The sequence below is a fragment of the Sarcophilus harrisii genome, chromosome 1, assembly GCF_902635505.1.
Source record: "Sarcophilus harrisii chromosome 1, mSarHar1.11, whole genome shotgun sequence".
Lineage (NCBI taxonomy): Eukaryota > Metazoa > Chordata > Mammalia > Dasyuromorphia > Dasyuridae > Sarcophilus > Sarcophilus harrisii.
In genome coordinates, this window is record NC_045426.1 from 635,642,667 (window position 1) to 635,667,857 (window position 25,191).

Here is a 25,191-nt window from a genome sequence, read left to right on the forward strand (position 1 = left end):
CTAATTTTCCCTGAATACCCCTTCACCCCAGATTATATGACAAAAATGAAGACAAGCTATTGATGGAAAAATATATTAGTGATTAATATAAATTAATGAGAACCAAAACTTCTGCACTCTACCTTGGTCAAAACATGTAAAGTATTGTGTTCATGTCTGAGTACCATGTTTAAGAATAAGAGAATAAGGGAAGCATAGTTAGGGAGGGTTTTGAGATAATGTTTTAAGAAGTTCAATTGAAGAGATTATTTAGCCTGGGGAAGATCAAGTTTATGAGCAAACCTGTCTTCAAATAAGTGAAAGTCATATGGAGGAGGGATTCTATTTTCTTAGTTTGGTCCAAGAGGGAAATGCTAAGAACAAGAAGGTGGAGGTTGTCATGAGACAAATTTAAGCCTGATATAAGAAAAAGGGTTCTTAACAATTATAGTAGATAGATGGTGTGGTAGATAGAGTACTGAATATGGATCTTGGAAGTTTTGAGTTCAGATTCTACTTCAGATACTTAACCAGCTGTGTGATTTTGTCACTTTGGGTCCCAGTTTCCTCACTGAAAAAAAAATGACAGGGTTTTACAGGAAGACCTCTAATATTGCTTCTGATTGAAAATTTATGATCCTGTGTCTTAGGAAGTAATGAGAAGCTCACTCAATTCCCCAGTAAGAAATTTTCAGTGAAGAATAGAGGATCACTTGCTAAATATTAATAGTTTTAATTAATATTATGTGAAGGGTAGTTAAGTGTCTCAGTGTACTGGAGTTGGAGTCAAAAAGACCTGAGTTCAAATACAGCCTGAATTACTTGCTAGCAATGTGATCCTGAGCAAATCACTTAATCTCATTGCCTCACTTTCCTCATCTATAAAATAGTTGGAGAAGGAAATAGCAAACCACTCCAATCTCTTTGCCAAGAAAATTCCAAATGGTTATGAAGTGTAGATGAGACTGAACAACAAATAGTTTGTTAATTTTTTAAGTTCTTTTGAAATTCCATTAGAGGAAGGAAAGTTCTCTGTGGTCTTTAGAACCCAAGGAAAATTTCTTTGAGGAGATAAGAATGAAGCTCATCTTGATGATGACTTAATGATGGAGGATATTTGGGAGGTCAGTTACAAAAGAGGAAGGTTGTGTTGTAGATTGGAGAGAACAATGGATTTGAATCAGGAACTGAAAGTATTTCTGAAAGGGAAGGGATTTCAAAGGACATGTAGTTCAACTTATATCTGAGTCAATCCCATCACTTCACAATATACCAATGAACAGCCAGTCATTCAGTTGCTTCTACTTTTTGGCTTTCTCTAACTGTAGAAATTTGCCTTTTCATTGAGCTTTCTGGTTATATTTTCTAATTTTGTGGTTTAGAGTCCCACTCAGAGGAGCCAAGCAGAACAGAGTTTAATTCCTCTTTGGCCCTTTAAATGCTTCAGAAAGCCTGGGTTCCTGTCCCAGTTTTCACCTACCAGCTGTGTGGCAAGTTCCTTCACATCTCTGAGTGTCAGTATACTGGTGTGTAAAATTTGGATGGTATTTGTATTTCCTATTTCACAGGGCTGTTGTAAGGATCAAATAAGATAGTAACTGCAAAGTCGTTTATAAACCTTGAAGATCTACACAAATGCAAGCTGTGATCCTGATTACAGGTATAAGGAAAAGTGAAAGGCTAGGGAAGAGAAATATTGAGAGAGGAGGCAAGGGCTTGAAAGATGGAAAAAAAAGAGATTCCTAGATTCTAAGTGAGAAAGAGCTGTTTCCCCACTCCTGTACAGACTAGCCTCCTGAACTCTCTGGCTTTCATGTCCTCTTCAAAGGTCACATGGGGAATATTGACTCCCAGTCCAGAAGAAGGACAGCAAATAGAATAATGTGGGGTTCAGAAACCAAGCCACCAAAGCTAAAGCAAGAGACATATCACAGAATAGAAGAGGAGATTGGATTCCAAGCCAAATTATTGGGAACGTAATCCCAGCCCTATTGTTTTCTAGCTGTGTGAATTTGAGGAAGTTACTCAACCCTACTGGGATCTATCTACAAATGACTGCCTTTTTCAAACGACAATGCCACTTGCTCAACTCTCTCTACAAATGCAAAGAGCTTTTTTGGTGTACCTCATCTTCCCTCTATCCTTTTGGAAGAACAGTGGACTTAGACTCAGGATATCTGAACTAGTGCCCCAGCTCTGATACTTGCTAGGTAGAATAGTAACTTGCTCTTCTGATCTCAGAGTCATTATGATGTGGACTTACTCTTTTCCCATCAAGAAGCAGCCCAACCAGCTATTAGCAAGCATAAACAAGTCCCAAACTATCCTGTTTGTATAAAGTGATAGCAGGGATGGAACTGTGTCTACCCCCACCTCCTTGCATCTTTAAACCACCTTTGAAATATTGATTAGTATATCTTTAGACAGGTCTAGGACCTGGACTGCCAGGTGTATTCTATCTGGCTTTTTGATCCCTCTCTTTGAACCAAGTTCTCACCTTTACTTCTCTGATTTCCCCAAAAAACCTCCAAGGCTGTATTTTCTCATAAAAGACCTGCTTATGATGAAGATCTTTGCTAATTTTTTTAATAACTTAGACCACTATAAGGTACTCTTTCTCTCTCCCACATAGTGTCTACCTTGTTTTAAAAAAAATAATTAATTTTTAACACACATTGCTTTATGAATCATGATGGGAGAGAAAAATCAGAACAAAAGGGAAAAACCATGGGAGAAATTAAAAACAAAAACAAAAACAAAAAAGAAGTGAACAGAGTATGTGTCGATTTACATTCAGTCTCCTTAGTTCTTTTTCTAGATGCAGATGATTAGTGTCTACCTTTAATGGTGTCTTTCTCCTTACTATAGCTAACTCTGGTTAGTCCTTTATGGATCTAACCTGCCAGTGGCTTCATTCATGGCACATTCCTTTAATGGATTCTTCCAAATTTCTTTCCTTGATAATCCTGTTGTTCTACCAACTCTATTTCACATTTGCCATTCCTAGTGCCTACTTTACCTCTTATTTTGTGTGTAACCTCTTCCCCTAAATAAACCTACCTTTTGGCAAAGAGAATGATTGTTGTGAATTTGTCATGTTTATTTTGAACCAGGTATTGCTAGCCTGACCTTATCAATTACATTCTACAAAGAATGTCTGAGTCTGACCTCAACTTCCCTTCAGTAGAACTAAAAGATGAGGAACATAGTGGAAAGAAACTGGGAATATGGGCTGAAGCCTTTTGTTTGTGGCTTAGCTCCACTTGCCATCTGTGAGGTACTGTGGGGTAAAGGACAGGACTCCGGACTTAAAGTCAGCAGAGTCTGAGTTCAAAATCTAATGGTATGATTCTGGGCAAATGATTGAACTTCTTTTGTCCTCAGTTCCCTCATGTACAAAATGACAGGGTTGGTCTTGAGAGCCTCAGTTCTTTTCTAGCTTCAAAATTATGTGATGAATCACATCCCTTCCCTGGGCTCTTGTCTTCTCTATGGCAAAATGACCAGAGTGGGACTGGCTAATCTCAAAGAAATCTTCCAGTTGTGATAAATATATGAGTCTATGAATCTCTGAAAACACTAAGGGGGATTCTTTATTTTCCAAGGAGACCTACAAGAATATAATATTATTCTAATAATAAAAACAACAATAATAGTTAACATTTATATAGCACTTATTATGTGCCAGGCTCTATGTTAATAAACACATTACAATTATCATCTCATTTGATCCTCATAACAATCCTGGGAGATGGATGCTATTGTTATTCTCATTTTACAGTTGAAGAAACAGAGGTAAAGAGAGGTAAAGCAATTTCCTGAGGGTCACACAACTAGTAAGTGCTAGTGAGTTCAGAATAGTTGCTCTATCTGCTGCATCACTTAACTGTACCCACCAAGTAGGTTTTGATATTACATAAAATTACTATCTACTGTTTCTAATCCTATCATTTTGATTTGATTCAACAAACACTTCTCAAGCATCTGTTGGTTGCAGAGTCTTGTGTTCTATTGTGGGCTTATTTATGATAGGGTGACATTCCTTGCAAAGCTTAGAGCTATCTCCCTTGACAAATCAGGGGTATTCCTGATTACAAGAGCCATAATCCCCTAACTTTATCTCAAAGAGTCTCAATGACAGGGAGTCCTTTTGAACCTAGGACATCACAGATCAGGGACTCGGTTCCTTTCCTAATCCAGAAATTTCCTGAGGATAGGAGACAGGCTTCCCACTTGGATTTAACAATCCCTTTCAGGTTTGGCACTCCCCCATTGCAAGTTTATGCTTACCTTTTAGACCTGAGTCTCCCTTGTATCTGGGAAGTGTGTCCCTTTCAGATTTGAGGCTCCCTGAGGACCTGTGTCTCTTCCCCTCATATAAGGGAATCTCCTAAGAGGGGGTGTCCCCCTTTTAGCTTGCTCCCCGGATACCCATGTTCCATTCCCAGATCCCCTCCCCCATTCTCTTCAGTTTCTTTTTTTAGCCTAAGGTATCTGCACATCCTCCTCCTTCACCTCCTCCCTCTGCTGGTCTTTCACTTTGATTGGCTTGAAAATATCAGGTTGGGGAAAGATGGCTATAAAAAAAAACCAAACCCAGCTCTTTCCAACGGTTTATGCTCCCAACAGAAGATTTCCTTATCTCCTGCCTACAGTCTGTGGAGTTTTCTTTTTAATTTTAATAACCGAGCAGATCTTGTCCTTTGCAAAAGAACATGACAGCCTTTCATGCCTGCAAAGTCCCTTCAAGTGTGGGGACCCTCCTATTCCCTCCCCCACCCCTTCTTTTCTCTGTTTTGCCATGGGTAGATTGACACCAAGGACTTGAGTCCTTTCCAGGGATCCCTTCTGCCCAAAGAAGGAAAGGCTTTGTCAATCTAGATCTATCAGGGGAGGGGAAACTTAAAATCACCCCTAGAGGTATACTGTGCTCTAAGGTCCTGGGAAGAGCCCTATCCCTAAATCATTCCCCCATTAACCTGGCTCTTTTTCTGAAATTCTTTTTCTTTTGATGTTAAGGGAAGCCCCAATTTTCCCCACTCCACCCCTCTCCAGTTCTTCCTCAATAGCCTTTTTATCTTGTGTTGGAAATGATCCTGCAGGAGTCCTCACTTGTCTCACCACCCCCTGACAGGGAACTGCAACCCCATAAGCCTTTCACTGTGCCATATGTCACCAAGATGGTTTATTCCTTTGCGTTCAGTTTTTACTAATCGAGTTTTGATTATCAAAAAGTCAATCAAGATATGGGCATATTTTTATTCAATATCTCTGTAAAAAAGAATTTAAAGGGACAAAGCCTGGACCAGTGGTAAGGAGACCTAGATTTTAATCCTTACTATGTCATTATCTCACTGTGTAACCCTGGGCAAATCACATTTCCTCTCTGGATTTCAGGTTCTTTTTCTAAAAAACGAGAGGACTAGAACCCATGACATCTTAGATCTTTTTAAACAATAAAATTCTAAGATTTTAATGTCATAGTTTTAGTACAGACTGCTAGAGGAGATACTCATGGGCAAAAGGCTTTTATAGTAGTCATCAAATCCACACCTCAGGTGTAGCTTGCTCTGCTTCCTAAGGCTTAATAGAAGAAAAACAATTTCTATGAAACCACAATGGAATAGCTCGTCTTAAGAAGTTTAAGTTCTTTTTAAAGTTCACTTTAAGAAGTGAACTCCCTATCACTAGGGGTACTTGTCTTGAAGATTGTTGAATCAGGTGAGAAAGGAACCTGCTAAGTACCTTTCTGGGTTTTATATATCTGGATATTCTACAAGATTTTAGCATCTTGTGTTATGACTTGGCCAAGCATGTAAGACTCTATGAGTCTCCAATTAGAGGGGAGGCAACCCCTCCCATTTCATTTTTGCACAGTTCTAATTGATAGGAAATTTTTCTGGACATGAATCCTACACTTGAAGACAGTTATGGTACTAGCCTCCTCCTGCTCCCCATAACTAAACAATTTCAATTTCTTCATCTATTCCTTATGTGATATAGATTCAAATTCTTTCATCATTTTGATTGCTGTCTTCTAGATGATATTATATAGCTTATCTATGTCTTAAGCTGAAAGTTTTCAGATTTGAATACAACCCTTGGGCTGTGATCTGACTAGGACCCATTATAAAGTCATCTCTCAGAGCTTGAAAAATATTTCCTTGATAATGCAATTCAAGATGGCATTAGCTTTTTATGGTTACCATATCATATTGATGACAATATTGATATTATAATCCATTAAAAATTCCAGCTCTTTTTTTCCTTTTTAATAATAAATGTTGTCTAACCATGTGCTGCTGGCCTATATTTTTGAAATTGATTTTTTGAACTCATCTGTGAGACTTTACATTTATCTTATTAGATTCAGTTCAATGCTGTCAAGATTGTTTTTCATTCTAACTCTCATGTACTGTATAAGCTATTCCTCCCAGCTATGTAGTTCCTTCCATTTTGATCAGTGTGCCATGTATGCTTTTATCAAAAGTATTGAAAATTACATTAAACAATATAGGGCCAAATTTAGATCCTTGGGGCATTCTTCTGGAGAACTTCTGACAAGATGACAATGATTCATGAAAATCCTTGAGTACCATCTATTCACTCTGCTCAGTCTCTTTAACTTTCTATTTATTCAGATCCTACAAAGTCACTATGGTACTAGGGATATATTCTGGAAATGACAGACCTGCAACAAATAGAATTGGGAGTAGAATAAATGGTCTCAGAGTAATTTGTAAATGGAGGATCATAAAATAATAGATTCAGAATTAGAAAGTACCTTAGAAGTTACCTAGTCTAATCCCCTCAATTTTACAAATGAGTAAATGAAGCCATAGAGAGTTCAATGATTTGTCCAAGGTTGTAACATAGATAGTAAGTGAAAGAGTCAGAATTTGAACCCAGGCCTTTTTACTCTAAATCTAGCACATTCCCCAAAGACCTTTGCTATTATTCAAATATTACTGGCACTCTCTCCATGAAAACCCTTATTATCTACTTATGGACATCTTAGTACATCAGAGGGTGAAATCTATACTAATCTTGAATCCAACATAGTTTCCTACCTCACGCAGCAATTCTTCCTAGAGTACTCAACAACTACTTAAATATCTCCAATGACAGGAAAGATGCTATCTTGCAATGAAGCCCATTTGACAGTTGATTTCAGTGTCTATTTTAAATGCCTATTTCCTTTCCACCCTAGTGCTTTATTTCTCCAATTACATATAAAGATAGTTTTCAACATTCACTTTTAAGATTTTGTGTTCCAAATTTTTCTCCCTTCCTTCATTACCTTCCTCTTCCCCAAGACAGCAATTAGTATAAGTTAAACATATGCAAACCAACCATTTAAATATATTTCTATATTGTCATATTGTGCAAGAAAAATCAGACTAAATGGGAAAAAATTAGAAAGAAAAAGCAAACAAAGATGAACATAGTATGATTTAATCCACATTCAGTCTCCATAGTTCTTTCTCTGGATACAGATAGCATTTTCCATCAGAAGTTTATTGGAATTGTCTTAAATCACCACATTGTTGAAAAGAGTCAAGTTCATCATAATTGATCATCATATAATCTTGCTGTCATTGTGTACAATGTTCTCTTGATTCTTTAGTTCACTCAGTATCAATTCATGTAAATCTTTCCACACTTTTATAAAATCAGGCAGCTCACCATTCTTTATAGAATAATATTCCATTTAATATTCCATGTAACATTTCATTACAATAACATTCCATTTCATTACATAACTTATCCAGCCATTCCCCAACTGAGGAGCATCCACTCAATTTCCAATTCCTTGCCCCTACAAAAAGAGCTGCTACATATATCTGTCCACATGTGGATCTTTCCAATCTCTTATTATCTTTTTTTTTCTATACAGACCCAGTAGTAACACTGCTGAATCAAAGGGTATGAACAGTTTTATATACCTTTAGGTATAGTTTCGAATTACTCTCCAGGCAATACCAATTTCTTAAGAGAAAAGCCTTCATTACATGGGACCAAGAAAAACTGTCTTCCTATGATTTCCACCCATTGTTCCTTCCTAAAATGTGTCATTGAAAACTGTACACAGTATTCCATGTGTGGTCTCAGCCTAGGATGACTGTTATTTTTTTGTCTTCTGCACATTAGCCCCCAATGAGGGAAGTCTAAAGTCACCTCATTTTAGGGTGAGATACTTCTTTCATTTGAAGCACTGTTAGGGGGCAGAAGTGTTAGGCTTGTTCTACATGGACCCAGAGGGCAGAAATGGAACAATAGATGAAAGATGCAGAGGCAGATTTCTGATCAGGATAAGAAATAATTTTCTTAAAGTTTAAATTTTTCCCAAGGCAGAATAGTTTGTCTTGGGAGATAATGAGTTTCCATCCCTAAAATGGAATCTTATTTAATATTTCTTACAAGTGATCACCCAATTAAATGAAAACGTTTATTAAACCTTATCATACACCAGTAAATGTTCTAACTAATTTACAAAATAAAAAACAAAAGCAAAAATAGTTCTTGCCCTCAAGAAGCTTATATTCTAATGGAGGAAATGGTATGGACAGGTTACACAAAATACCTGCAAAGTGGATTCAAAGTAATTTTATAAATGTTACTCTAATAACCAGGGAGACTATGAAAAGTTTCCTGCAGAAAGTTGTGCTTGAATTATAAATCTTGAAAGAATCCAGGGGTCCTAAATATAGCGGTGTGGAAGAGAGAGAAAATTCCAGGCATAGTGAATAGACAATGTAGACACTGAGAAAGGAGATGGAGTGTATGGATTAACAAGGATGGTGTTATAACTGAGAAGTGGAGAGTGAGTGTAAGAAGTCTAGAAAACTAGGTCATAACCAAATCGTAAAGAATTTTAAACACCAAATAGAAGGATTTATCTTTTATCTTAGAGGTAATAGGGAGTCACCGGAATTTAATGATAGGGTAATTAATATGGTCAGATTTGTATTTAAGGAAATCACAAGTTATGTGAGAAATAGAATGAAATGGGGAAAGACTTGTGGAAGGGGGGTAACTTGGAAGTTATTTCAAAAGTTTTGGTGAGAGGTGATAAGAGTGTGGATTATGATGGTACTGGTATGAATATAGAAGAAATATATGAGAAATCTTGTGGAGATTGAGAGGATAAATTTGTGCAACAGAGTGATTAAATATGGTGAGAAAATAGTCAAAAGATGACACAGACATAAATCTGACTGGAAGGCTGGTGGTACTTGGGACAGTAATAGGGAATTTTGGAAGAGAAGAAAGAAAATGGATTCTGCTCTAGACGTGTAATTTCAGATGTCTATGGAACATTCATTCTGAAGTATCTAACAGGAAGTAGGTAAATGCATCAGCACAGGAGAGAGATTAGGCTATATCTATGTATCTATATATCTGTATGTGTGTGTATATACATATATATGTATATATGTGTGTGTGTTTGTATGTGTATAGTTGTTCAGTCACTCAATTAAATCCAACTACTTGTGATTCCATGATCCACAGCATGCCAGACCTTTCTATCTTCCACTATCTCCTGAAGTCTGCCCAAGCTCATGTTCATTGCTTTCATGACACTATCTATTCACTTCATCCTCTGTCATCCCCTTTTGCTTTTGCCTTAAATCTTTTGAGACAACAGAGTTTTTTTCTCCTAATGAATGATGTCTTCTCATTATGTGGTCAAAGTATTTAAATTCAGACTTTCCAGTGAATACTCTGAATTAATTTCTTTAAGTTTTGACTGATTTGATCTTTTTACTGACCAAGGGACTCTCAAAATCGTCCTTAGCATCCAGTTTGAAAGCATTTATTCTGCAATAATCAGTTTTTCTTATAATCAAAATCTCACAGCCATATATTTCTACTGGCAAAACATAGTTTTAATTATTCAGACCTTTGTTGATAAGGTGATGTCTCTGTTTTTTAGTCAATTGTCTATATTTGTTTTCTTTCTTTCTTTCTTTCTTTCTTTCTTTCTTTCTTTCTTTCTTTCTTTCTTTCTTTCTTTTTTTCTTTTTTTCTTCCTAGTATCTTTTGCTAGAGCTAGTAAGGAGCTAGTATCTTTTAATTTCATGGTTTCAGGCACACACAACTTTTTAAGCTCTCTCATACCCTTACAACCAATTATTAAATTCAGCCTCAAAAATAGTGCTTGACTGGTAAAACCCACGAAGATTAGAAGTACGACAACTCACCAGCCTAAGATAATCTGGAATTTCGTCAGAGATCTGAAGTGATCTTTGGGTCTAAGAATAGAAAATATGACACTGTTTCTATTTCTTCTCCCTCTATTTGCTAGAAAGTGATAGAACCAGCTACCAGTATTGTAAGTTTTTTTTTAAATGTTAAACTTCATGACAACTATTACACTCTTTTCTTTCATTCTCATCAAGAAACTTTTGAGTTCTTTACTTTCTGCTGTCAGAATGATATCATCTCCATATCTGAGATTATAGTTATTTTTCTTGGATATTTTAATTCTAGTTTTTAATTTGACCAGCCTGACATTTCACATTATCTACCTTCCACATAAGTTAAATAAATAAGGCAAGGATGTACAGCATTGTAGTTCTTTAAAAATTTTTAAACCAATCAGTTGTTCCATATCTGATTTTAGCTGTTGCTTTTTAGCTCACACACAGTTTTCTCAAGAGACAAGAAAAATGATTTAGTACTCTTATCTCCTTGAGGACTTGTCATATTTTGTTATGAGCCACACAGTAAAAGGCTTTAGTGTAGTCAATGAAACAGAAGTAAATGTTTTTTTTTTTTTTTTTTTTTTTTTCTGAAACTCCCTTGCTTTTTACATAATCCAGTAAATGTTGGCAATTTGGTCTCTAATTTCTCTGCCTCTTCAAATATTCTACCTTTTCTGATAATTTTTGCTCTATATATTGCTGAATCCTAACTTGCAGGGCATTAATCAAAAGTTTTAGTAACAGGGCAGAGCCAAGATTTCAGAGAAGGCACACACAACTTTTTAAGCTCTCTCATACCCTTATAACCAATTATTAAATTCAGCCTCAAAAATAGCACTTGACTGGTAAAACCCATGAAGATTAGAAGTACGACAACTCACCAGCCTAAGATAATCTGGAATTTCGTCAGAAAAGGTTTGTCCTGAGGGGCCAGAGCAGATCAGTGCCAGCAGGGATAGAACTAGAGGCTAGCATATTGTGCAGATCAGGCAGGTGTGGTCTTTGTGGTTATAAAAATTACAGAGATGACTCTGGCATAGACTGATTGCTTTGCCTTGGTTGCAAAACAGCAGATCAGCAGAGAAATCAAAGCCACTCTAAAAACCACCAGAACCTAACAGGATGTGGCTATACCCACCCAAAACTGGAAGTGATTCAACACAGATCACAGCACAACTGTGCAGCCCCAATCCGCAGTATGGGGTTTTTCCTTGGGGCAATTACAAACCTGCATGGCAGGGGGGCACAGCCCGGGGCACTCTCTAAACTGCACAGTGGGGGGCTCGGCCTGGGGCAATAGAACTTCTGCAATGCGACTGTGCTTCTGGGGCAGAGAGACTTCCTGTCCAAGCAGGGCTATTTGCTGCTCAGCTGCTGATATCCACAGCCCCACGGTGGACTTTGGCCTGGGTTAGTGACACTTTCACTACTCAGTCTCTAGCCTCAGGGCAGTCGCTAAGCTGCATAGTGGGGTTCTCCACTGGGCACTTCCCCAACTTGGCCTGTGCTAGCCAGGTCTGAATTACTTCTGGTGGGGAACTTTTTCCCAGAGCACTCCCATACCTCACTGCTCTTTTCAGCCCATTTATACTTTTCCCTGCTTTGCAGAGGAAGCTGGTAACCTCCTTGCCCTGAAGGCAGACCCTAAAGGCTTTAAAAATGAGTAAAAAAATCAAAAGGATGATCAATAACTTCTATATAGAAAAAGAGCAGTTTTGTATCCCCAAGGAGACTAATAGCAAATAGTCTCCAGACAATACTCCAAAGGGGAATGTTACCTGGACCCCATCACATAATGCTGTCCTAGAAGAGACCATTAAAAGTCTTAAAAAAGAGTTAGAAGAAAAATGGGGAAAGGAAAGAGAAGCTATGCAAGAAAGTAAAAACTTCCTGAAATATGAATTGGAAAAGGTAAAGAATTCCCAGGAAGTGCATGGAAACAGACTTTGAGAATGGGAAAAAGTAAAAAAAAAATCCCAGGAAAGTAGGATTTGTGAATTGGAAAGGATAAAGAATTCCCAAGAAAGTAGAATTTGTGAATTGGAAAAGATAAAGAATTTCTAAGAAAGTAGGATTTGTGAATTGGAAAAAGAAAATAACTCACTAAAAAAAATTAGTGAAATGGAAAAAAATTCCATAGAGCAAAACAACTCATTTAAAAACTCAATTGGACATATACAAAAAGAAGTAAAAAAAAAGCTAATGAAGAAAATAACTTATTAAAAATCAGAACTGAACAAATAGAAATGATTCTTGAGATATCAAGAATCAGTCAAGCAAGACCAAAAAAATGAAAAATTAGAAAAAAGCATCAAATATCTACTTGGAAAAATGACAGACCTGGAAAATAGATCTAAAAGAGATAATCTGAGGATTATTGGACTTTCAAAAAATTATGATGAAAAAGAAGCCTAGATACTGTTTTACAGGAAATCATCAAAGAGAACTGTCCAGATATAATAGCATCAGAAGGTAAAATAGGCATTGAAAGAATTCCTCGATTACCTTCTGAAAAAGACCCTAAAATAAAAACTCCAAGGAATATTGTAGCCAAATTTCAGAACTATCAGACTAAGGAAAAAATATTAAAAAGCAGCCAGAAAAAATCAATTCAAATACTGAGGTGCCACTAACCCTAACATCTGGCTGCCTCCACATTAAAGGATGGAAGGGCCTGGAATCTGATATTCCAAAAGGCAAAAGAACTTGGAATGCAGCCAAGAATAATACCCAGCCAAGCTGAGCATTTTCTTCCAGGGAAGAAGATGGACATTTAATGAAACAGATGAATTCCATTTGTTTCTAAGGAAAAAAAACAGAATTAAACAAAAAATTTGATCTCCAACCATAGGACTTAAGAGAAACAGAAAAAGTTAAAAGGAACTCTTGAGAACTGTATTTCTGCTGTGGATATACAAAAAGACTACATGTATAATTTGATTTTACTTATATAACATAAAAAAGGGAGGTAGAAATGGAAAGGGGATAGTGTCAGAAAAGGGGGAAAGGGAGGATAAAAAGAGGAAAACTACATTCTACAAAGAGGCAAAGGAAACCTATAATATCTGAGGGAATTTAGAGAAGGGGAGGAGCATTGTGTGAATCTTACTCTCATCAGAGTTAGCTCAAAGAGAAAATACTTGACATATTTGTTTTATATATAATCTTCTCTCACCTCATTAAAAAGGGGGAGAGGAAAAGGGAAAAGAAAAAGAGTAATAAAGGAAGAGTACAAGAAAGGGGAAGAGATTCAAAGTGGGGAGGGAGGGATCCTAAAGAGGTTGAGTGGCATGATACAAGTGGGGCCCATAAGTTTAAAACTGGGAAAGAGGGTTAGGTGGGGCAAGAAAAAGAAAAGCATAATCTGGGGATAATAAGATGGCAGGAAATACAGAATTAGAAATTCTAATAGCAAATGTGAATGGGAAGAACTCTCCCATTAAGCAGAAGTGGATAGCAGACTGGATCAAAAGTCAGAACCCTACAATATGTTGTCTACAGGAAACATATTTAAAGCAGGGAGATACATTCAGAGTAAAGGTAAAAGGCTGGAGCAGAATCTATTATGCTTCAGGTGAAGTCAAAAAAGCAGGGGTAGCCATTCTTATCTCAGATCAAGCAAAAGCAAAAATTGATCTAATTAAAAGAGATAAGGAAGGAAACTATATCTTGTTAAAGAGTAGCATAGACAATGAAGCAATATCAGTACTAAACATATATGCACCAAGTGCTATAGCATCTAAATTCCTAAAGGAAAAGTTAAGAGAATTGCAAGAAGAAATAGACAGTAAAACTGTAACAGTGGGAGATCTCAACCTTGCACTCTCAGAATTAGATAAATCAAACCACAGAACAAATAAGAAAGAAATTAAAGAGGTAAATAAAATATTAGAAAAATTAGACATAATAGATCTTTGGAGAAAACTGAATGGAGACAGAAAGGAATATACTTTCTTCTCAGCAGTTCATCAAACCTATACAAAAATTGACCATATGTTAGGACATAAACCCCTCAAAATTAAATGCAGGAAGGCAGATATAGTAAATGTTTTTTTTTTCAGATCACGATGCAATAAAAACTACATTCAACAAGAAGTTGGGGGTAAATAGACCAAAAAGTCTGATCTAACCAATTGGAAAAATATTAAATGCTCTTGGATGGGGTGAGCAAATATAATAAAAATGACAATACTACCTAAACTAATCTATTTATTTAGCGCTATATCAATTAGACTCCCAAAAAACTATTTTAATGACCTAGAAAAAATAACAACAAAGTCCATATGGAAAAACAAAAGGTCAAGAATTTCAAGGGAATTAATGAAAAAAAATCAAATGAAGGTAGCCTAGCTGTACCAGATCTAAAATTATATTATAAAGCAGCAGTTAAAACCATTTGGTATTGACTAAGATATAGACTAGTTGATCAGTGGAATAGGTTAGGTTCAAAGGACAAAACAGTCAACAACTTTAATACTCTAGTGTTTGACAAACCCAGATTTTGGGATAAGAATTCACTGTTTGGCAAAAATTGCTGGGAAAATTGGAAACTAGTATGGCAGAAACTAGGCATCAGCCCACACTTAACATCATACAACAAGATAAGGTCAAAATGGTTCATGACCTAGGCATAAAGAAGGAGATTATAAATAAATTAGAGGAACATAGGATAGTTTATCTCTCAGACCTGTGGAAGAGGAAGGAATTTGTGACCAAAGAAAAACTAGATATCATTACTGATCACAAAATAGAAAATTTTGATCATATCAAATTGAAAAGTTTTTGTACAAACAAAACTAATTCAGACAAGATTATAAGGGAAGCAATACACTGGGAAAACATTTTTGCAGTCAAAGGTTCTGATAAAGGCCTCATTTCCAAAATATATAGAGAATTGACTCTAATTTATAAGAAATCAAGCCATTTTCCAACTGATACATGGTCAAGGGATATGAACAGACAAATCTCAGATGAAGATATTGAAACTATTTCTAGCCATATAAAAAGATGCTCCAAGTCATTATTAATCAGAGAAATGCAAATTAAGACAACTCTGAGATACCACTATACACCTGTCAGATTAACTAGAATGACAGGGAAAGATAATGTGAAATGTTGGAGGGGAATGTGGGAAAACAGGGACACTGATACATTGTTGGTGGAATTGTGAATACATCCAGCCATTCTGGTGAGCAATTTGGAACTATGCTCAAAAAGTTATCAAACTGCACATACACTTTGATCTAGCAGTGTCACTACTGGGTTTATATCCCAAAGAGATTTTAAAGAAGGGAAAAAGACCAGTATGTGCACGAATGTTTGTGGCAGCCCTCTTTGTAGTGGCCAGAAACTGGAAACTGAGTGGATACCCATCAATTGGAGAATGGCTGAATAAATTGTGGTATGTGAATATTATGGAATATTATTGTTAAGTAAGAAATGATCAACAGGATGATTTCAGAAAGTCCTGTAGAGACTTACATGAACTGATGCTGAGTGAAATGAGCAGGACCAGGAGATCATTATATACTTCAACAAAAATACTATATTATGATCAATTCTGATGGACCTGGCCATCTTCAGCAAAGAGATGAACCAAATCAATTCCAGTGGAGTAGTAATGAATTGAACTAGCTACACTCAGTGAAAGAACTCTGGGAGATGACTAAGAAACATTACATAGAATTCCCAATTCCTATATTTTTGTCTGCCTGCATTTTTGATTTCCTTCACAGGCTAATTGTATACTATTTCAGAGTCCGATTCTTTTTGTACAGCAAAATAACTGTTTGGACATGTATACTTATTATGTATTTAATTTATATTTTAACAAATTTAATATGTATTGGTCAACCTGCCTTCTGGGTGAGGAGGTGGGGGGAAGGAAGAGGGAAATGGGAAAAAAAGGTTTGGCAATTGCCAATACTATAAAATTAACCATTCATGTAACTTGTAAATAAAAAGATATAATAAAAAATAGAATATAAAAAAAAGTGTTAGTAACATTTTTTAAAGGTCCATTTGACTTCATTCTCCAGGATGTCTGGTTCTAGATAAGTAACTACATCATGGCTATTGGTGACATTAAGATCTCACTTGCATAGTTCTTCTCTATATTCTTGTCACCAAAATTATCAAAATTTGACGCAGAAACACCTGTGAACATGTACTGTTGGAAATAACAGCCTCCATAGACTTGCTGAATGCAGAGTTGTCACAAACTTTCAATAAAAATATAGTAATATCTGTGAAATACAACAAAACAAGATATACCTATATAGACACCTGACTTTTCATTCTCTTTACTCTATCACTGACATATACTATGGCCACAAAGAATACAAATATTCCTTCTCTGGGCCTCATTTGCTTTGATTCTAAAATTATGAGGTTCGACTGGGTTATATTTATAGTCCTTCCCTGTTCTAATACCTTTTGAAGCCTCTTTTCCTAACCTCATTAATCCTTGCATTTATCCCGTGCAATAGCTAGAACAATGATTATTAGGAAAATTTTACAGATGAGATGGTTGAGCCCCAGAAAGGTGAATAAGTTCTCCCAGTCGGGGATCATCTTGACCACTGCATAAATTCAGGCTATCTTAAAAGATGCCAGACCAAGATTAGTTCCTGGCCAAGTTTGTTGCTTAGGATCTCGAAGCTGCCCTTCAGTGAACTGAGTGTTGATCAGGTCTGACAGGCATGATAATAGAAAGCCAAATAGGTTTCTCAAAGAACAGGCCATCATCCTATATCTGAATAGACCCTTGTCACTTGCTGAGTTCAGGAAAATTAGGATATTACTCAGTACTCCAGTAGCTATAGAGGCAGATCACATGCTGCCAGCTGCCAGAAAATAGAAGGGTTCCACTAAGAGGGATCATAGACCAATTATACAATCATAGAATGTTAAAGCGGGAAGTGTTTTTTGACCATGGGACATAAAATATTAGAGCTAGAAGGGATCTTCAATGTAGTTATATAGAGGCATGGTGAATATAGTGTGCCCCATTTGGAGTCATGAAAACTTGAGTTCAAATCCATCCTCAGACACTTGCTAGTTGAATGACCCTGAGCAAGCCATTCATAGTCTCTAAGCATTTGTTTTTTCATTTGTAAAATGCAGATAATATCTACACTTATTTTATGAGGTTATGAGAATAAAATGAAAACATATAAAGTGCTTTTGCTGCAAATCTCAAAAAGCTATATAAATGATAGGGATTATCATAATTACAATTATTATTATAGCATGGAATGTTACAATGGGAAAGGAACTTGGAAAAAAGACTAAAGGACATTAAACCAAATCCCTCTATTTTGCAAAAGCAGAAGCTAAGGAGCAAAGAGAAGATGGGATTCACTCAAAGCTACCCATCTGATAAATAGAGGAGCTGAGTTTGGATCCCAGGTGTCTGTCCTAGAATATAAATCACTTTTCCTTGATAGATATCAATTGATTTCTCCATAAAATGAAAGAATTAGAAGTCATCAACACTAGAATAACTAACACTATTACCTAGAACTGGAAAGAATTTCAGAGTTCATGTAGTTCAGCAAATCTGACCACAATCTTCTTTCTCCCCTCTCCCTATAACATTCACAAGATGTTATTCAGCCTTTGTTTATAGGTCTCCAAAAATTTGGAACCCCAAATCTCTCAAGTCAGCCCATCCCACTTTGGGACACCATTAATTGTTAAGGATTTCCACCCTCTACATCGTAAACTTGCCCCTTTGAAATTCCACTCATTGGTTTCTAGTTCTATCCAATTGGACCAAAAAGAACAATGCTATTCCTTCAAATACTTGAAGGACTATCAAAGACAATCACGCTGCCAACTTAGTCTTCTTCAGAATAAATACTACTTTTTGCTTCAACGTGCTATAATGATAATAGTAATAACAATAGATAGCATTTTAAGATTATTAAAACACGTAACAAATTCTTTTATTGTCTGGAACTGTCTATCATGATTCAACTTCCTTCTTCAATTGTGAATTTTTTCTAGAACCTTCAATTCGAGAAAGGAACCAGATTATTCCATCATTTTCTAGATTTTGCCACTATGTCCCCATTGAAGAATACCTTCTCCATCCCTTTTAAGTGTGTTTTCTTCCTCTTCCCCACTAAAATGTAAACTTTTTGAAGAAAAAGACTGCCTTCCATTTGCTTGTATTTTTATTATCAGACTTTAACATATAGCCACATTGTCAGCCAATAAGCATTTGTTAAGTTATTACAGGCCAGGCACTGTGTTAAGTGCTGGTATACAAAGAAATACAAAAGACAGTTCCTGACTTGAAGAGCTCACAATTCAAAGGGGAAAATAATATGCAAATAATAGCATATAAATAAGCTATGGACAGCACAAATAGGAAGTAATCAACAAAGAGAAGGCACTAGAATTAAGAGATATTAGAAAAGATTTCATAGAGATGTTGAGATTTTAGGAGGGATTTGTCCCCACTAAAAGAAAAATAAAAAGTTTGTCAGTATGGTAGCAGCCCATCTAGTACTTCTTTGGCGGTTAGTGTCTGTCCCTTTGCTTGCATTTTTAAGAAAGCTACTTGGTATTCTGTCCAGGTCCTTGCCTAGGAAACTTGCTGGCTCCAGTGAACAGCAACCCCGAGAGTAGCTGACCTAATTGTTTTAATGGTTTATAATCAGATGGTAATGGGTGTATTTGTACACACAGAATGCTCAGAACTGCAGGTGTGAAGAGCAGATTCTAGGTAATTTTTTTTTTCTCTCTGAAGGTTTTCCTTTGCCTGCCAGCTATATGAACAGGCACTGTCCCAGTTAAGTGATTATTTTTTTCTTCTTCTGCATAGTGAAAATTACCCTTGCACTCCCTAACGTCATTCAACCAAACATATTCTCCAGAAGATTCCCCCTAGGCCAGTTCAAATAGTCTCTAGAAATGCTGATATCCCTTTTTCCCTATAACCTCTAGGTCCTGAGCATAATACCCTGATTAGAGTGGAAAGAGCTTTGGAATCAGAAGAATTGATTTCTAATCACAACTCAGTTTTTTTCCCTAGTGGATGACTGTGGACAAGGCATTTGGACTCTCAAAACCTTGGTTTCTTCAACTGCCAGAATAGTAGTAATAATCCCTATTCAACTCCTTTCTTAGGACTATCGTGAGGGACAATTGAGATAAGGTACACATAGTATTTTATGATAAAGCTCTGAATAAGCACAAGCCATCTTTGTCATTATATGTCTTTCTGGGACCATTCACACATTGCTTTGAGTCTTAGACTCATGATTTCATGAATGGGAGAAGCCTTGGCATGGCTACTGATCTAAGCCTTTCAATTCCTTCTCATCGAGGTAGTATAGTTCTATTGCATAGTTCCTCCACAGAAATCCCAGAGAGAGTCACTTGATGTGCTCTAGGTTTTCCTCAATTCTTTAATGCTTTAGTTACACCAAAGCAGCACTCAGGTTGTTCATCTATTATCTTTCATTTTTACTATGCTTCTGGTTAATTTACTTTTTCAATTAATTCCATTCAGTTAAGCTCAATTCAATTCAATAGCAATTCATTTGGATCTCTGACATGATTTCTGACTTCAAGGAGCTCATATTCTAACATTATTTGCTCTTTCTGCCTTAAATCTCTTCTCTTTCCAGAACATATTCTAAAATAACTGCCACTAACCATGTAATTTCTTTACTCAATCGATGCTTCTTATTGTCTCTGTAATAAAATACAAACCTCTCTGTTTACCCATCTGTCCCAAACTAATCTTTGTTCCTTCATTATTCATTAGGTAACATAGCAGATAAGGTCTTGAGTTTGAAGTCAGGAAGTTTGCTGTTGTTGTTGTTGAGTTGTGTCCAACTACTTATGATCACATTGGGGTCTTGGCAAAAATAATGGAATGGTTTGCCATTCCTTTCTGGACCTCATTTTATAGATAAGGAAACTGAAGCAAGATTAAGTGACTTGTCCAGTGTTACACAGCTAATAAGTATCTGAAATCAGATTTGCACTCAGGATGAGAGGTCCCATAAGCAAAGTGCTTCCTTGTACCACCTAGATACCCAAAGTCAGGAACAATTGAGTTTAAATGCATTCTCAGGTACTTACTAGCTATATGATGGAGGAGCACTTGAGCTCTATCTAATTCAGTTTCTTAAATGTAAAGTGGAATTGATTGATAAGAGCACCTCCTTCACTGGGTTGTTGAGAGGTACAATGCTTAAGCACATCTAATGTACTTATTGTTTTTTTTTTTTCCCTTCTCCTTGTCCCATCCTACTCAATCCCAGGCAAACTAGTCCTCTGTCTCTACATATGCATTCTATCCAACATATTTGTGACTTTTCAATAACTGTCCCTCATTCATGGAATATTTCCTCTCTTTGCTTTATTGAATACCTCTTTGTAATGTTCTGGTTAGCTTTCTGGAGGTCTTTGGACCAGCATTAATTTCAGTAGAATAATCACCTCGAGAATAGCCAGGTGATAAAATACAAAAGTCTTTATTGTCTCCTTCACAGTCTGTATTCTTGCCTGGGGCTTGGCTAGCTTTCTGAAGGCCCTTCAGAGGGGCCTTGGTCTCAGTGGGGGAAGCAGGAGGACAGGGCAGTCACCAAGGTGGTGGGAAAGGAGTCGATGTCTTCCCTCTAGTCCTTGTTGGCTCTTATATATTCTACTGTAATTACATCATCATAAGTATCAATCTTGTAGAACTATATTAAGTACTAAGTACATGTACTGAACTAGAGAACCATTAATCACCATGCTAAACTAGATCACCATTGTCTTATCAATTCCTCTGAGTTAACACCTTGATTCAAGTATGCTTCTCCAGAGTTCTGGCTCTCTACACCCCTCCTACCTAATACTTATGTCTTTCCCAGTTCTGACTGTTAATGCTGTCTTTTCCTAATTACCTTGTTTTTAACTACTTTGTATTTCATTATACTTATTTTCTTTATCTTTTATCTATGATTCTCTTCCCCTTTTGTACTACTTTTCTTTTATATTGAAATATAAGCAACCTGTGAATAAGAATTATTTTATTCTTTTTATTTGTATTCTCTGCATCTAGAATAATCCCTGCTATATAATAAGTACCTAATAAATGCTGATTGATGGATACCTGAGATGTCACTTATTTTAGTGAAGGCAAAATAAGCAATGTGTTTATTTATTTATTGCAGTTTATTGTGATACTCATCAAAGAGATTTTGCTTTCCTTTTGGATTGTCAATGACTGGGATTCTTCTGAGATCAGCATAAAACCTCATTTCTTTAGCTTTTGATTACCCCTTCATTAATTCTACTTTTTAGCCAACCTGAAAGATTATTAAAATTGAAATTAATATGCAGTCTCTCAGATTTGTTTTTATAGAAGTAATTACCCATTCTCCAATTAATAGAACTTTTGGTGGTATAGTAAATAGACTTCTTGGTCTAGAATTTAAAAATCTGAGTTTGAATATAACTTCAGGCACTTATTACATGATGATTCTAACCAAGTCATGTAATCTCTATTTCTTCAGTTTCCTCATCTATAAAATAGGATTAATAATAGTACCTATTTCCTGTATAGTTATAAATATCAAATGATATAATTAAATGATCATATAAAAAATCAAATGAAAAATATAAAAAAATATAATAGTTGTAAAGTATTTTGCAAACCTTAAAGCACTATATAAATGCTAGCTAGTATTATTGCTAGATGCTTAATAATTGTTTATTAAATATTAGATGGTATTGTCAAAAATATTAGTGTTAAAGAGATAGGATTTTATGGCAAACAGTAGTGTGGGATAATTTAAAGCAATGTGCATGTTCGCAAATTAAATTCAACCTTATCTTTTCCTCTTATTCAACTCTGGGTCTAGCTTATTGTCTGACAGCAGCACTTGTCTAAGATATGGGTACTATCTCAATTAACTCTGTAGATCATTGTTCTAACTCACATGTCCTAGTCTGTGCAACATTCTTTATTCATCCACTTATTCTGTCCTTAGTGGGTGGCTAGAACAGTCTTTTTCCATTGCTATGTATTTCTCTGAAATATTACACACTGTTCCAGGACTCAATGAAACTGCTACAATTGTAGCTAAGAATGGGACCAGACAGAAGATTTTGTCATAAATAGGAAATCCAGACTAAATTTGGACTCTGCAAGGGCCATTTTTTTCATGGCACTGGCAAATACCTTAGCAAAACATGTGTTTTCCCTCATGGGTCTCAGTTGTTATCAATACCAAGAGATCATTGGATAAGATTATCTTCATGGTTGTATTTATCACAGGGTCTTTTATAACATAACAAGTATGTGGGAAACATGCTGTTTGTAAAAACAAAAACAGAAACATATCTAATGCTTTTTTGTTCTGCTAAGTCAAAGGATTTTGTAAAAATCAGTAATAGTTAGAAATATGTTTTTATTTTCTATACATCACTTGTGGGGCTACGACAATGAAGTCAACTATAGAGTACAGTCTTTAAAATCTCACCCATTTCCTGCTCATATGTTCATCAAGTATACCCTATATTTGTATGTAGGGAATTCTCATAATGATTTCATATAAATGAGAAATATTTTTCCTTTTCAATTTCATATCTCTAATGTCATATTGAGAAATGGAAATGACCCTGGGTTCTCAAAGGCATTGCCAGTGGATCCCAAGCTCTGGCAGCTCCTACTAATCTAGAAAGGCTTCAAATGCGGGTAAGCAAAAGTAGTCTGCCTATCTCTCCTCAGAGATACAGAGTAGCTAAGGATTGTTAGCTAGCTAGAATATTATTATGTCCTATTGGGCAGCTAGATAGTGCAATCTATATAGCTTCTGATACCAACTAGCTATGTGACTCTATGCAAGTCACTTAACCCTATTTGCCTTAGTTCTTCATCTGCAAAATGACCTAGAGGAAAAAAAGGGCAAACCACTTTAGTATTTTTTTCAAGAAAACTCCAAAATGGGGTCACTATGAATTGCACATTATTAAAATGACTTAACGTATCTCAATAAATGATAATCAGCAGGAATACAAATATAAATAAACAATATAGTCCTTGTACTCAAGTAACTTATATTGTAATAGAGGAAGACAATATATAAAAAAGAAAGATAAGAGGAGGGTTGCAAAGGTGTCGAACTGTCAGGGAAGAAAAGTTCATTACCAAAAATTTAACCACCAGATCACATTATCTGGCCCTTATGATCCATAGTACAGAGTAAAATATAAAATGGTCCTTGATTCTTTGGGACTTCTTTTTACATCCCTAATGACAATGACTGTTTTTAGGCCATCTGTAAACATGAAATTATCTGTTGGTATTCTTAATGTGAGCCGTTTGATTAATGATTAGATATACTACTAGAGGAAATAAACCATGAGGAGATTGACATTCTTGCTATGAATGAAATGAGACAACATAAAAAAGTTGCAGCTAAATGGAAAGAGGGATCATGAGTTTTCCTCATTGGCAGAGCTAGTTTCATTATGTGCATCAAAACAACATAAAGCATAATTTCATGGGACATTGGATGATCATGCCTTGCTTCACTATGGAAGTCAGCATACCGATCACTACAAAAATCGCTGGGGCTTATGTGCCATTATGTGTCATTGTAGAACATAAAAACATAAGAAGAACTTTGTTTAAAAAAACATACAAACAAAAAGCAAAACAAAACAAAAATCTGGCAAAATTCTCTCTTCCCTCCCAAATTAACAAATTCCTTAGTATTTGGTGATTTCAGCATAAAGGAAGTACATACAGGGGAGGATGGATAAAAATATGCAAATATGGTCTGTATTCATACATGAAAAATATTGACGGCTCGTGGATTTCTCAAGAGATTTTTAGTTAAGTTTCGTAAATATTGTTTTCAAGAACAGATACAGAAAGCACTAAACATGTCCAATACCCGACATCACCCATAATTAACCTGAATATATTTTAATAGGCAAGAATTGTCTGGTTAATGGACTGAAGGTGATTTCACAATCTGCTATCTATTCCCAGTCCAGATGTTGACAGATGAGGTCAAAGTCAGAATTGAAACACAATTAGAAGAATGGATAAAGATGACAAGTAATGTACTCACTGACAAAAGGAAACATAACAGAAGAATTTAAGTCCTGCACTCAGAACCTATTCCTACTCATCTCTATCCATGAACTTGACTCAGAAGATATGTGTTCAGGTAGGTCTCCTCTGATTCAATCCAGATTCTCATGCTATTTCTCTGATCTCTGCACACACACGCACACACACATACACACATATATATTTACACACACATATTATGGGAAAAGAATATCTGTAACACTTGCAAACTGTATCTATTACTGGGGCAGATAGAGAGGGACATCACATGGACTGAGGATGTGGTTGTGAATGGTCTCTGATGTGATAACATCACAGAAAAGAACTTAAGGGGTAGAAAAAGATCTGTACTGAAAAAAAAATAAAGGGGAAGCATAATAGGACAATTAATTCACACTGAGAGGTTTCATAAACCTATTGAAATCAAGGGAAAGAAGGGAAGGGATTGAGCATTATCTGAAGCATGGTCTCATCAGTTTTGGCTTTAAGAGGGAATAATTTAATCAATCAGTTGAGTATAGAAATTTATCTAACCTTATGAAGAAGTAGGAACACATACAAGAAAAGAAAAGAGAGGAACAGGATAGAAGGAAGGGCAGAAACACAAGGAAAAAAGGTAAGAGAAAGGGGGGAAAGGTTGATGGAAAATAAGGTAGTGTGTAGCAGTGATAGGAAATAAGGTAATGAGTAGGGCAGGTAAAAAATGTAGTAAGAGAAGGTGGAGGGGTGATAGGAGATAACATAGGTTAGGTTAAAAAAAACACATGACTAAGGACAGGGTTGAAAGAGAAAACAAAAGCATATACAGGGGAGAAAATATGATGGCTGGAGATACAGAGCTGGTAATTGTAACTGTTAATGTGAATGGGATGAACTCTCATAAAATTTAAGCAAATAGCAGAGTGGACTAAA